Raw genomic sequence first — 16,265 nt, 5'->3', positions numbered from 1 at the left:
ATCACTTGAGAAAAAAGAAACAGAAGGAGAAGCAAAAGTTGTCACTACTGAAAAACCACGACCATGCCTATGTCGTGGCCTTTTACGTCTATCAGATGGCTAACATTCGGGTTGACAATATGAAATTTGATTAGATGGCTGCTATATTGATTGGGAATTAAAAAATTGACCCGACGGTCAGAATGTGAATGATGAATTTGAAATTTGCTTAGATCGCAACCTTTTACTTATTGATTGGAGTTTAGGAAGAGTGATGGATCTTGACTGGTCTATAGCTGGGGTTCGATTTAGGGATGTGATTACATATTAGATGGCCAGTATGCAGATTGAAAAGATGATCGAAATTCGGATTGAGGATATGGGGGTTGAGAATATGAAGCTTGATTGGATGGCGGGTATGTTGAATGAGAATTAAGAAATTAATTAGATTGAGGACATGGGGGTTGAGAATATGAAACTTGATTAGAGGACTGAAATGAGATTGATGAAATTAGAACTTGGTTAGATCGCTTGGCATCACTTCTAGTGATGGATTGTTGGACCTTAGCTTGGATTAGGATAGATTTTGACTGGACCTCAACTCGGTGCATTGGATGGTCGGAGTGTGATGAATTGTTGCTAGACCAGACCATAGGTTGGCTTGCAGATTGTAATGTGGATTGGTGCTGGACCATAGGTCACTTGCGGAATGTTGCTGGACCATAGGTCAGAATACGACGGATTGTCACTGGACCTCAGGTCGGCGTACTTTGGATTGTTACTGCATATTTTGGTGGAGGCACTAAAGAGAAAAAGGGAACAATAAGCTAAACAAAAGGTGATGATACTTAGAAGGTGAGTTAAGTTCGGCCCTTTAAATTTGTGAGGAAGACAGGAAGCAGTGCAGGTGGATCTGCTCTTTTAATTTGTGGGGTGGGGGGTAGTTCTCCTCGGTTGTTCTACTGCAAATATATATATGCAAAGGAAGAGAGTAGTTGTTCTGATATGCGGTTCGGTACAGAGTAAGCAAATGACAGACACAGCATTTTTAATATTTGGAGGGAAGCTTCTCCTTTTTTTTTACAGTGGATGGTAGGGCATTACCGAGATACTTCTCTTTTTTTTTTTTTTTTGTTTCAAACGTGACTTACTTATGCTTTTTTTTTTTAAATATTTGAAGGGAAGCTTCTCTTTATTTGGCTTTTGATGTTAAGATATTACCGAAATAATTTTTTTTTCAAATTTAATGTACTTAAAATATTTTTTTAATATTTGGAGGGAAGCTTCTCCTTTTTTTTTACAGTGGATGGTAGGGCATTACCGAGATACTTCTTTTTTTTTTTTGTTTCAAACTTGACTTACTTATGCTTTTTTTTTTTAAATATTTGAAGGGAAGCTTCTCTTTATTTGGCTTTTGATGTTAAGTTATTACCGAAATAATTTTTTTTTCAAATTTAATTTACTTAAATATTTTTTTAATATTTGGAGGGAAGCTTCTCTTTTCTTTTTTTCCCGTGCATGGTAGGACATTACCGAGATACTTGTTTTTTTTTCTTTCAAATTTGACTTACTTATACTTTTTTTTTTTTTAATATTTGAAGGGAAGCTTCTCTTTATTCGGCTTTTGATGTTAAGATATTACCGAAATATTTTTTTAATATTTGGAGGGAAGCTTCTTTTTTTTTTTTTTTTTTTAATATTTACATATTAGATGGCCAGTATAAAGAGGATTAAACACACACAAAAAAAAAAAAAAAAAATTCTTTGCTTCTTGAAAATTGAAATAAGGAGAAGATGTGAGAGAGAAGAAATAACATGCCTCATAAAGGGATGAAAAGTTAATAGAATTTATATTTTAAATATCTTAAAATATATTTATGGTTCCTATCATTTGGTTGGTGGAATAAAATAGAAGAAGAATGGAGATGATATTTTGTGGGAATAGAAAATAAGAATAATAGAACAAAAAAAAAACGTATTATTAAATTTAATTCATTAGAATGGAATAAAGGAAGAATTAGTATTAATATGATTGATTAGTTCAAAGAATATGAAAGGAATTAGTTCAGAAAACCATTTTATCCTTATAATTTATTATAAAATTATTAATTACTAAAAATGAATAAAAAATATAAAAATTTAATATAAAAATTAAATATTAATGTTAAATTAATCATATTAAATATTAAAATTTAAATAATACTAATTCCACAATGTAAACATCCATTATGTCTGAAAAATTAAAGTTGTGCTAAAATAAATTTGAAACGATTCTCAATTTATTCGAGTCCATTCGATTATCTTAATTACTTTTATCGAATTATTTTTGTATTGTGTTATTTTTAAATTTTATTATTACTACTATTATTATTATTTTCTTTTCATTTCTTTTTTCTTCTCTCTTTTTCTTTTTCTTCCTCCTTTCATTTTAGTCTTCATGCATTTAATGCACCAACTGCCAACTCCTACTTGCCACTACCGTGCTCCTAACTTTGAAGCAAAATTTTAGAACCCCAAAGTTAGACACCATCCAAAAACAATCCTTTTTCAATCCTAAGAAATCTAAGATTTGAAATTCCAATTGACTCTATAATTGGAGCGTGGAAACACTACAAAGGGGGACATGAAAAATATGAGGGAATATCCTTTTAGAACCTAGATGCTAGACAACAATCCATAACACTACCTCCATATCAACACAATAGCCAAAAAAAAAAAAAAAACTACAATTACCTAAGACAACATACCTAAGACCCTGACCCAAAACCTATCTCACTTAAGATTTAGTAAACAACCAAAAAAAATTAACAAAAAAAGTCTACCACACCCTCGGAGGGAGCCAACAAAAAAATCACAAAAAAATAAAAAATAAAAAATTTTGATCTAGGTTGTTTGGGATTTTTTGTTTTTTTTTTAAAAAACTAGCTGGAGGATTGTGATTAGAAGGTTGAAATGACTATTTTGGGATTTTTTTTGAAATTTTTTTAGGATCACCGAAATCTAAAAAATTTTAAATTTTTGGACTATTGAAATTTGGTAAATTGGCCTAAATCTGGGAAAATCTTGAATTTTGTAACCAAAAAGAATTTTGTAACAAATCTGTTTTGGAAAACTCCCTCAACCAGAGGTTTTATAACTTTAAAATTTGAAAATTATAAAGGACTTACAGTTTATGCCCCAAAGTCTTATAAACAAAGCTTGATTTTGAAATTTCAATAGGTTCATTCAAATAATCCTTTATTTTTTGCTTATTATTTGTAAAAATTTATTCTTAGCAAAAACAATTTCTTAAATTATTCCAACACTTAAGTGAAATTCAAGAAATATTTTTTACCTATATAAATTAAGAAAAAATAAAACTTTTTCAAATTTCCTTAATCATTATGTTTTAGGATTTTATCATTTTTTATTAAATTTTAGTAAATCTAACTAGAGGTAATTAAACTTTAAAAAGCTCCTTTAACCCCATGCTATGACACTTGAAAGACTCCCCTAACCAAAGGTTACGGTGTTTTAAAGAACTTGTTAGCTTTATAGGTTAGATGGTGATCTAAGAGGGGGGCTGAATTGGATCTCTCTAAAATTTTCCCAAATAATGATTTCAATAAAGTTTAATGGAAAATTAAGACAATAAGCCCTTTTTATGAAAATATAATGAAAGCAATAACAATTAAATGAATTTAAAATCAAATATGGACAACAAGAAAATATAAGAAGATAGGGATAGAAAAATCAAACACAATGATTTATAGAGGTTCGATCCTTCTCTACAAGGCACCTACGTCCTCTCTCTTGATTGTCCACACCAAGGCTCAAATTCACTATGTGTTGAAGATTACAAACAAGCTTCTCCAAGCTTTACAAACTCAACACAATACACTCTTAAGGGTTATCCTCCCCTTTAAGCTTTCTATCACACAATAAAAAATTTCAAGTGTTTGGCAAACTCTAAGAACCTCTCAAAGGTTGGGTGTTTGCTAATTTGAAGTACACAAATGTATAGACAAGACAAAGATGAATGAATAACAAAAAGATAATTTGGATTCAATGAATGCAATGATATAGACTTTGAAGCTCTAAGAACTCTTAATTATTTGAGAAAAAAAAATATTGCTTGTTAGCTCTTACTCTCTTGATTCATCTTGATTTCTCTTGTTTCCTTTTTCTTCTTAGTGTATTGGAGTGCCCAATTTATAGAGAAATTAAGAAACTATCCATTGGGGAAGCTTGGAGTGAAGAAATGGCTGTTGGAATGATGAAAAAGTAGCCGTTGAAGGTCTTCACACCCAGAACTGATCGATCCTTTCTTAAGGAGATCGATTGGTTCATGTTGGTTCAAGCACGATTTTGTGCTTGAAAAGCCTTACCTAATCGATCCCTTCATTGAGAGGATCGATCCGTTGCCTGGTGATCGATCCCCTATGTGGGGGGATCAATCCCTTTTTTGGATTTTCAGCTTGAGGGGCATTCTGTTTGAGGAAGTAATCGATCCCTTCTAGAGGGGATTGATCTTGTCCAAGTGGTGGTTGTTTCTCGTTCTGTACTCTACTCACTAATTTGATCATAACTTAATTTATACAAATCCAAATCACAAACCATTTGAAGATTTAGAAACTAGACTTAAAATTCTTTCTATCCATATAAAGTTCATGACTAATTCACTAAGTACGAATTATAGTGAATTTTCAAATTTACCCCTTATGCAATTTTCTGGGCAACTGCAGTGTGTCTAGTTAAAATTCAAAATCTTTTCTTAGAAAGTTTGGATTTTCATTTTGTTTAATCCATTAGAAAGTAGACTCAAAGAGCTTTCCAACCATAAAAAATTCAAATATTAAAACTTTGTGAATTTATACAGAAAAATAAAACAAGTTCAATGTTGGAAAACTTTGTTCTTGTAAAACAACTTTCCTAGGTTACTCTATTTCCCAAAACTAATATTATTAAAATTGTATTGAGTCCAAAATAAATAAGTTCACTTTAAAAACAACAATTGGACTTTCATTTAAGCTCAAATAAATAATCTTTAAAAGTAGATTTGGTTTGAGAAATATGACACCAAGAAAGGTTTGTTTAAACTTTGAAACTCATTTTATTTATTTAGTACCAAAATATAAAACTTAAGAACATGTACGAAATAAATCTTTTTCAAAATTTTGATTAAGTTTATTTAGCTTTAATATTTTGTCATTTCAAAAAAAGGATCAATTCAAGGTTAATAGAACTCCTCTAACCAAAGGTTACAGCATTTAAAAAAAAAAAAACTCTTCTAACTAAAGGTTATAGCACTTTAAAAATTACTCTAACCAGAGGCTATAGAACTTTAAGAAAAAAGTAAACTCCATTAATAAGAGGCTATGACACTTTAAATAATTCCTTTAACCAAAATGCAATGACACTTTAAAAAAAAGTTTTGAAAGGTCTTATAGATTATACCTTTTAGTTTTACAAATCATGCCTAATTTTAAAAAAGTCTACTATCTAGAGGCTCTTAATTTTTTTTTTTAAATTCCTCTAACCAGAGGCTATGATACTTGAAAACTCCTCCAACAAGAGGAAATAAAACTTTAAAAGAACTCCTCTCACCAGAGGCTATGATACATAAAAAAAACTCTTCTAACCAAAAGCAATGATACTTTAAAAAAACTCCTCTAATCATAGGTAATGACACTTGAAATTAAACAATTCTCAAAAGTCTTATAGATTATGTCCATTGGTCTTACAAATCATGCCTAATTTTGAAAGAATTTTCTATCTAAAGGCTTTTAAATTTAAAAACAAAATTTCTCTAACCAACGGCTATGATACCTGAAAAACTCTTATTTGGAAAGAAACTTAAAGATTATTATATGAAGAAATAAAAGATAGAAAATTTGATATTCACACCCAAAGGTCTTAGATATTCGTATCAAGAATCACATCAAAATTTTTTAAGATTTACATCGAAAGTTCAAGATTTACACTGAAAAGACTTTGAAATTTGCATCGAAGGTTGCATCATAAGTCTTCAAGTTTTGCATCAAAGGTTTAGGATTCACACTTAAAGTTCTTTAAGATTTGCATCGAGGGTCGTATTAGAAGCATTCAAGATTAGCATTGAAGGTTTGGGATTCATAATAAAAGGTCCTTCAGATTCGTAACGAGGGTTACATCAAAAGTTTTTAAGATTTGCATCAATGTTTTAGGACTCTTATTGAAGGATTCTCAAGATTTACATTGAAGATCACATCAAAAGTCTTCATGATTCTCATTGAAGGTTCAAGATTCACATTGAAGGGTCCTCGAGATTCGATTAAGGGTCATAACAAAAGTCTTTGAGATTGCATAGAAAGTTTGGGATTCACATTGCAAAGTTCTTGAGATTCACATCGAGGGTATGCAAATGTCTTCGAATATCATCATTGAAGGGTTTTGATAAAAGCTCAAATACTCAAATATCACCTCTAAGATTTTTTAAAAAGAACTATTCTTATTGTTCTTGTTTCTTGAATATCATTTATATTTTAAAATTTTTGGCAACTCTTCTCCTTTTTTGAATTTTGATACTTTTCTTTTAGTTATTTTTGGCTCTTTAAATTGTTTTCTTCTCTTTTGTTTTTTGCTTGATAGTCTTTTTTTTTTTACCATGATATTTTTTTTTATTTTTTCTTAAAAGCATATCCATATTTTTATATTTTTCTCAATGTTTGCAAAATTGAAAAATGTAATTATGATTCAAATGTCTAATCTCAAGATAAATGGTGATAATAGGAATATCTCTACACCAATGCAAATGATGCAAAATTCTTTTCTAGAATGTACCTAACAAAAATGCTTAACAAAGATGCGATTGCAGAACTTATCCTAATGATGGAAATGCCAAGGTTTTTATTTCATGTAGATGCCTTACAACTTCTTTGTCTATGATGCATATGCAAATGTCTCTCTTATGATGTATATGTAAATAATACGAATGTGAATGTCTTTCTTATGGTGCAGATGCAATAATACAAAAGTGAATGTCTTTCTTATGATACAGATGCAATAAAGCAAATGCGAATGTTTATCTTATGATGCAGATGCAAGTGATATCAATGTAAAGTTTTTTGTCATGATGTAAATGCAGATAATGCCAGTACAATTATTTTTTCATGAAACAGATACAAGTGATGCAAATGCAATTATCATTCTCATTATACAAATGTAAGTGCAAATGTGACTATGTTTCTTGTAAAGCAAATGTAGTGATGCAAATGCAAATAATTGACTACCATAAAACTAATTAAAGATTTTTTAAATTTTTTTATATTTTTCAAGAAAAAAGTCTCTGTTCAAATTCTTATCATTCAAAATTTTATTCATTACAAAAAAATACCAAAAGAATCACAAAATTTACTTTTATAATTTTCAAGATCAATAAAATATCCAAATTTTGAGTCCTTTGAAAATTGGTGACTACTATTTAGAATGTCCATGAATAGTGTGATTGACAATTTAACTTTTTTCACTAGTGGGCAGATTTCAAAGAGGGCTTGACAAAGGTTGCTATGAAAAAGTGATTACTTTCTTAAAAATCAAGCATGGTTTTTCATTCTTTCATTTCATTAACATGATACTTCAATGTGTGTTAAAACTAGCCACTATTTTTCACAAATATTTAGAAAATAAAAAAGTTTGGCTTTTGATTTTCACTCTTTCAGGAGATGTGAAGTCTTTAATGAGTATTGATCTCTCTAAAGGTCTTTCATCAAGTATTTCTATTCTAAATAGAACCTTGGAAACTCTAGAATTCTTTTAAGGCATCAAGAATGATTATTGTAGGTCTAGATTGCTCTGTTAGGGTTTTTACCTTAGAGATACATTTTAATCATTTTTTTAATTTTTTTCTTTTTTTAATGGTTCCATCATGCACTCTATTACTTAAAATATTTTCTTTAAAAAATATAAATTCACACCAAATAGAAGTCTCTAACAAAGAAAGACTCAATAATGAATATATACAACTTTATAAAGACATAGCTTTCCAATTCAAGTGTTCACATTTGATCAAAATAGATTTTACAAGGTATGTAATGTAAGCTAAGGTCTAGGGTTATGAAAGAATGGATAAACTTGTCAAAAATATGTTCTTGAGGGTAATTAGACCAAGGATCATTTTGTTTCTTATGGAGCATTTCTTCTAGATGAAACGTACGTCTCTTTCTTTTTTTGTTTTCTCTTTTTGAAAACTTTCAACTTCAACTTTACTATTCTACCTTCTTAAATTTCATCTCTTTTTTTCATTTGATATATTATTCACTTTTTTTTCTGAATTCCATCTCTAAGGTACATGTCAAAAGATTTCAATATAAGACATTTTTCCTTGAAGTAGGGCTCTATTGCCTATGATCCTTAAAGTTGTCTCTATTTTGCCCCTAATATAAAAGATAATCCTTAGCTGGGGTTTATTTTGTAAAGAAAAATTTAATATGCTTAAATGGGTAGCAAGTAAATAATTTTCTATGTGTGAAGGATAAAGAATGATGACCATTCATCATTTTAAAAATGATCACTTAGATTGAAAAGCAAGTCATCGATGAAGTGGGTACAGAATGCTTTCTTTTGTTTTTTCATTTTTTATTTGTTTGTTTTTTTAGTTCTCTTTTTGCTCAAATCATTTGAATATCTCAAATGTATGATGTAACCATCAATCATTTTTTTGTGTGAATGATGCCCCAACTTATTTACCATTCAAGGTTCCTATGACAATGAAAATCATGTTGTATGGGGTGTCCCAAATTTCATTGCAAAGCTCACAAGAAAGGTCATTTTGAATTCAAATCATTTGGCATATTTTTGTAAAATAAAGGAGAAAGGTATTATGGTATGGAAAAATTATCTTAGGCAATAACGAATTTTGCTTCTTTTGGTCAGTGTGCCTTAAAATGTAAAACAAGAACTACTTAAGGAGAAAGTTTAAGCATTTTTCATATCTATGATCATCAAAAATATTTGGATGGCTCAATCATTTCAGCAAAATTTTAATACACATTAGATTAACAATTAAAATTTTGAAAGTGTATCATGCCTGATTTCCAAAACTCAAAATGAATTTTCAAAATTAGTTTCTTTTGTTCATTGCCAAGATAAAAGCTTGGCTTTCAGGTATCATGAAAACTAGGTTCATAAAGCTCAAACTCATGCCTTTCAAAGTATTAGTCTTATTTGGTATTTGAATAAAGAAAGCGTTAGTTGAAAAGAATGATTTCTAAGTTAAATTCATTCCAATAATGACTACTAATGATTTGGAGATTCGTAAAATTTTTTTACCTTATTCTGATGATCCTGAAATCAAACTATGAGGTGTTTTTATTCCAAACAATCTTTTATAAATAAAGAATTGTTGCACTATTGTTCTTAAAATTTATTTATATAATGTCCAAGTATAATGTCAAACATATGCATAATCCAAAATAAACAAGAAAAGCCTTTTTCATTAGCGTAAAAAATTCAAATTTAATGAGTCAAAAATAGAAATGTCTTGAAAATACCTAAGATGTATAAGAAAACTAAAATGTTAGTCTTTCAAGATTTTCTTTTTGTTTTTTTTTTAAAAGTTCAAAAAGAATTTTAACTTCTAAAGTATACATTGATAGATGTATCCTTTTTCATTGAGATTGAGTGCAACAATATTCACAAAGATGAAACATGAATGTATTCCGGGTCGATGGTGCACATGAAATGCAACAAGTTTTAAAATGATGAATCATATGTATGCATGATTGACTATGTACATGAAATGCAATACTTACAATGATGGATCATTATATGCAAAGATTGGTGGTGCACATGAAATGTAACAATATTTACAATGACAATGCAAATATATACAAGATTGGTGGTGCACATGAATTACACCAATATTTATAGAGATGTCGCAAATGTATGCAAGATTGGTGGTGCACATGAAATACAACAACGTTTACATGGAGATATGTAGCAATGAGACATATCTATACAAAATTTAACATAACTACTGTGAAGGCACTATAAAATCATTTTTTTTCTTTTTTTTATAAAGAAAAAGAAAACATGGTAGCTATAAATGTAAATGCTACTTGAGAATAAGTTGTACATTATAAAAACAAAGGGTCTCAAATTCAAAATCTTATTTTAGTTGCTTTCATCTTTTTTTTATACCCCTATTTTAAATTACACACGCAAGGAATTTTTTTAAAATTGAAATAAAAGTAAAGAAAATAACTCCATTTTCTTTGAAGTTACAAAAAAATAAATGTTTTTACAATGTAACATTATTTTGAAACAAACATTGAAAATACTAAAATTGGAAAGCAAAGACAACCTAGATTAAACCTTAAAAGAACTATAAGAAAAAGTCTTGCAAATAAAAGCAAAAGTCTTTTTATTTTCATTTTAAAGTTTTTTTTTACATTTTCGATGAAAAAATCAAAAGAAAAAAAAAATCTATTCCTCTTTAGAAAATGGAATGAATGAAAATAAAAACAAAATTTATTCCTATCTTTTTTCTTTTTTTTTTGCCTTTTAAAGAAAGGAAAAAAATTACTTTTTTTTTATTTCTTAGGAAAATCAAACAATTCAATTTTTGAAATGCAATATGATAACAAAATGATCATACAACACAATTTTTAAAAATTTTTTAAAAAAGAAACTTTACACAACCACAAAAAAATTACAATTAATTTTTTAGCATAGACAAAAAAATGTGAATAATTTTTTATTTTACTACCTTTATCGACAATATTTATGTAACAATTAATTCTTTTTGTTTCATGATCATGGAATATCATGAACATTTATATATAGGATGTGCTTGTCAATGTGCCAATATTAATTAGAAAATTTCTAGTTTTTGCTTTGAAACACGTTCACAATGTTTTCAATTTCAAAGAGTATCCTGTATGAAGATATCAATGAAGTGATGACTCTATCACTAAAACCCAAAGCATAAAAGGAGATTGTCTAAAAGAATCCGAAGAGGAAACTTTGCTTGCAAAAATAAAACTAGGGTTTCACCACTGATTTGGTTGAAATTTGGCATTGTGAAATAATATCTAAGAAGATGTTTTTTAAGGAAAAGTATGGTCATATTGTTTTATTCCTTAAGGTGCCTAAGAAAATCCAATTGATAAAAACTTTATTTTAGTTTTGAGATCTTGCATATAGATATTTCATGCTTAATGAGACAGATATGACTCTAATGATTGAAAAGTATTCTATATTGCAATCGTTGCATTTTGCCAAATTCAAATAAGATTTACTAGCGAGGTAAAAAACTTGGATCTTGAAAAAAATTTTGCATATATGGTGGAAGTCTCCACTTAGAATGTGAACTCATATATTCAAACAAAAGGTAAAAACAACTGCTTCCCATGGAAAATCTTGCACGATTATATTATTAAACATTGAAAGGATGAATGAGGTATGAGAATGATAGTTTGGGCAATTTATGGTTTGATAATTTTTGCTAAAGTTTTAGGGCATATCAATGTATCAATGATTAACTTTTTCAAGTAAGTAAACAACAAAATTAAAAATGTTCCATTGATAGTGGCAGAAACTTTTAGATTGTTGAATCATTATCAAAAAAAGGGAGGACACTTTATAAGGTGTGCATAACTACTTTATATTTGGTTGAAAAATCATCTTCAATATTCTATGGGCAAATTTCATCCTACTTACAGTAATAGAAACATACCAATTAAAGAGTTTTGCAATATTGAATAGCCAAAATTAAAGCCCAATGAAGAATGAGTATTGGTTTTATAAAATCTCACCAGTGCTTAAGCTATATAAAAAGCTCAATGAGTGCCATGAGAAGCCATGTTGTATAAGTGTGGTGATAAGCTATGGACTCCACTCTTAGGAACATGGAGAGGTATAAGCTATACTTCAACAATAGTTCATAAAGCAATTAGTTTTGATGACTTATGGATTTAGCAAATTAGAAATTTCTTTCGAGGAAACATGATTTCTTGGTAAGGTAAAAAAAATTATCAAAAAGTGAAAAAAAACCTGGAAAGTAGATCGTGAAAGGTATACAAATAAGGTCACACTTGAATATTTGATATAGAAAAGGAAATATGTTAAAAGCAATATTACTTCCAAAAAAAAGAGACCATGCCATCAAAAAGACACCTATCTTGAATAAGTCATTGAAGATATGAAAATTGTGAAGCGTAAATTTGAAGAAGAGAAAGAAATGTGAAAGCTTGAACAGAAAAAACTTTAGCATGAGATTGACGAGTGGAAATATAAAATTAAAAAGAATGAAGAGAAATTTCATAAGCTTTAAAGAGAACGAGAAGAAATATCTAAAAACTTATGTATATCTATCATTTCAATTATTATTGAGCTTGAAGAATTCAAAAGGAATATAGAACAATTTTAGTCCAATTTGTTTTCTAAGGAATATAGAACAGTTTTAGTCCAATTTGTTTTCTAAGGAAAAAGAGCTTATTCAATCCATGAAAGAAAAGGAAATGTTGCAAAACCACATTGATAACTTAAAGTAACAAATATACTACCAATATGAAGCCATTTGAATATTAAAAAAAGAGTGAGATCAATTTGAACTTAAAACTAAAAAAGCACAATACTAAAAGGATGAATACTTGTTGAAAAAATCTCAAGCCATTCATTTGGTAGAGCAAATAAAAGAAGTCAACTTCCAAGCAAGGAACATGGCCCAAGAAGCTAAGCAAGTGAAAGCAGAAGTCTATATGAAATAGAATGGACAATGCTTGGTTAATTTTCTTGATAGTGCTTATAACAGTACAAGCATGTAAGCTATTTCATTCGAAAAAGTTTAAGTGTAAGGAGTTCTCAACAACATAATGTTATGATTTGAAATGGTAAAATCGAGTTTGTGATGTTGTGATATAAGTTTAACTTGAAATCTTTTGTAAATAACAGGTACATTGCAAGCACATCCTTTACATTCATGTATTTGCATAGCATATGTTTATTCCATTTATTGTTAAAAATTCAATAAAAATGCATCAATTAGATTTTAAAAATAAAAATGAGCCTTGAAATAAAAGATCTCTGAGAGTTTACCTTACTTTAGTTAGGAGCAAGGATAGTTGAGCCATAAAGAAACATAGAATAGCTTGCTTGTCATTGCTACAACACTCGTTCACATGTTAGAATCATGGAAAATGAGTAAGCATCTAGAATGAAATGGATAAAGAGAATTCAGTTTGAAATGTAAAAGCAAATGATTAAGTTCCAATAAGAGGTGATAGAACAAATGACTAGGTCCCAAGAAAATACTCAAAAAAAGTGATTGTGATGATAGATATGATAAGAAAAATGACCAAAAGAAAGGGGTAGCTAAAAAATTAACCACTGAAAAAGAGCCTGAACCTTAAAAAAAAATAATGATAGGGAAGATCTATTACATCCAACGGGATTTACCCTACCTTATACTCAAGCATCTCATCAAGCGCATCCATAAATGACTTAGCCTTAAAAACAGTCATGTGCTTAGTTTAATTTACTGCATTTGCAATCCAACCAAAGAGTTAAAGACATGTTAGGCTAAACATAGAGGCATGTCAAGTCGATCTTATTAGAGAACAAGAGAAACTAAAGAAAAGCATGTTTGAACACTTTAAAAGTATAAAGGCATAACAGAAATTTGATCTTTTGGAAAAAAGGTTGCAAGCTGTTGAACGTGAGAATTTTTTCTGCACCATTAACACAAGTGAACTTAGTTTGGTTTCGGATTTGGTAATCATACCAAAATTTTAAGTGCCTAAATTTTAAAAATATGATGGAACCAAATGTCTCATGGCACATATCACTATGTTTTGTCATAAAATAATGTGGCATACAAACAATGACAAACTGCTTATCCATTACTTTTAGGGTAGTCATACCGAATCAATTGCTATATAGTATTTTCAATTAGATAATAGCTGAATACATTCATGAAAAAATTTGGACAATGTATTTATTGCTCAATACAAACATGTTACAAATATGGTTCCAAATATAATATCCTTGCAAAACATGGAAAAAAAAAGCAAACGAAAGCTATAAAAAGTATGCCTAAAGATGGAGAGACGTCACCTAAGTTTAGCCTTTTTTTACCAAAAAAAGAAAAAACACAACTATTATATTCATCAATACTCTTTGAGCCCCATATTATGATAGGTTCACTAGTCATGCCACAAAAAACTTTGATGATATGGTGATTATTGGATAGATAATAGAAAACACCATTAAGAATAGAGAGATAAAAAAGGGAGATGTTTTTGGATCAAAATAATGAGGGCCACTCAAGAACAAAGAAATAAAAGCACAAGTTGTCATTCCATACCACTCATGTCCCTTATACTATCTTATCCTCCTACTTTTAACCTTTCCCAGAATCCATACTTTATTAGTCAATGTGAACCTAAATACCTACCTTTTAAACAAATTTTTGTCCTTGAACACCTCTACCACAACCTTTCACCTAGCCTAACACTTTAGACTTTAATTGTAGAGAACCTTGAAACAACTAAAAGTGACACAATTTGATCCAATCCCTATGACCTACACAAAGTTTACATAACTAGTCTAAAAGCTCTTGGTGGCCCCATTACCTATAAAGCCATTAAAATCGCCTTATCCAAAGTCGTATGATCTTAAAGCCCGTTATGACTATCTTTGTGGGATTCAAGATCATTCTCCAAAAAATTGCATAGCTTTCAAATATAGTATACAAGGTATAATTGATGTTGAGATTTTAAATTTTTAACAAAGACCATAGCAAGTATTGATGCTAATCCATTGCAAATCATGGTTGAGGATCAATAAATGCTTTATGTAATAAGACAACCCAATACATTAAAATAAGTATGAGTAAGATTAAGAACTTTATGGACTAGATACTCGCTGTCTTAGTAAAAAATTATATGATTCATTTAATATTTAGATACTTAAATATTGTGTGTTTCACACATAATCCTAATTATACTTATGAATTATATATGGGGGTTGTTGGACATTCATTTTAGAATTATGAAGTCTTCAAATAGGAGCTGCAAAATATGATGGATTCTTTTTTTATTAGATTTTATAAAGAATATAAAAAGGGTTTAATGAATGAATATAAAGTCTTGTGTTAAAGCAAGCCACAAGTGATGATTGAAGTCTTTAGCCCATTTCCATACAACATTGATGAATTAGTCCCATGAAAATATGACTCAAAGTGGATGGTGGTATACTTAGAAGCACTTGATAGAGCATGAAAGGGGAAAAAAGTGGAAATGGGATTAGAAAAAGAAGATATCCCAACTAACGGTTAAGAGATTCACTTGGCTTTAACCAAAGACTAAAAATGTAAAGATCCAATCATAGAAAGAAAAGGTTGTGAGTTCTTGAAACTTATCAAGCATAATGAATACAATGTAGTAGAGCAATTGAATTGCTTACCAACATGAATCTCCATGCTTTCATTGCTTTTGAATTTAGAGTTTTATAAAAATGCCTTGCTTAAAGTGCTTAATAAAGCTTATGTTGCTTATAACATATTTGTGGAGAAATTCAACCACAGAGTGGGAAACATTACAATGACAAATTTCATATGGTTCAATGATGATAAAATCTCATCCAATGGTAGGGGCGATACTAAGGTCTTATATATCTCCACAAGATATAAAGATCATACATTAGCCAAAGTGTTTATTGATAATGGATCCTATTTGAATGCCATACCTATAACTGCACTAGCTAAATTACTGGTTGACATGTCTTATATAAAGACAAGTCAAATGATAATTAGGACTTTTAATGGAACTCGATGTTAAGTGAAAGGTGATATTGAGCAGCCAATTCAAGTTGGCCCATGCACTTTTGATATAGTTTTTAGGGTCACAGATATTGCTCCTTCCTATAGCTATTTTTTAATATGACCATCAATTCATATAGTAAGAGCTGTCCTTTCCACTCAACATAAGAAAGTGAAATTCATAATAGATAAAAAGGTAGTCATTGTTACTGGTGAATAAAATTTGTTAGTGACTAAACTATCAACAACTTTATATGTTAAAGTGGCTGAGGAAGCCTCAAAGTGTTCTTTTAAATCCTTTGAATTTGATAAAACAACCTATGTGGAAGAAACATCAAAGGTGCCTATTTCGTGTTTATCCAAAGCTTCTAAAATGGTCGTTATTAAAGTGATAGGAAAAAGGCATCAAGTATGGTCAGACTTACAAATGATGAAATGATCATGGATAAAAAATAGATTCAAAATAAAAACTCCATATTGTTTTATAGTATTAAGGCAAAATTTTCAT

Source organism: Durio zibethinus, chromosome 25, assembly GCF_047325235.1.
Source record: "Durio zibethinus cultivar Kanyao isolate XHJ-2024 chromosome 25, ASM4732523v1, whole genome shotgun sequence".
Taxonomy (NCBI): domain Eukaryota; kingdom Viridiplantae; phylum Streptophyta; class Magnoliopsida; order Malvales; family Malvaceae; genus Durio; species Durio zibethinus.
Note: the sequence above shows the minus strand (reverse complement) of the source record.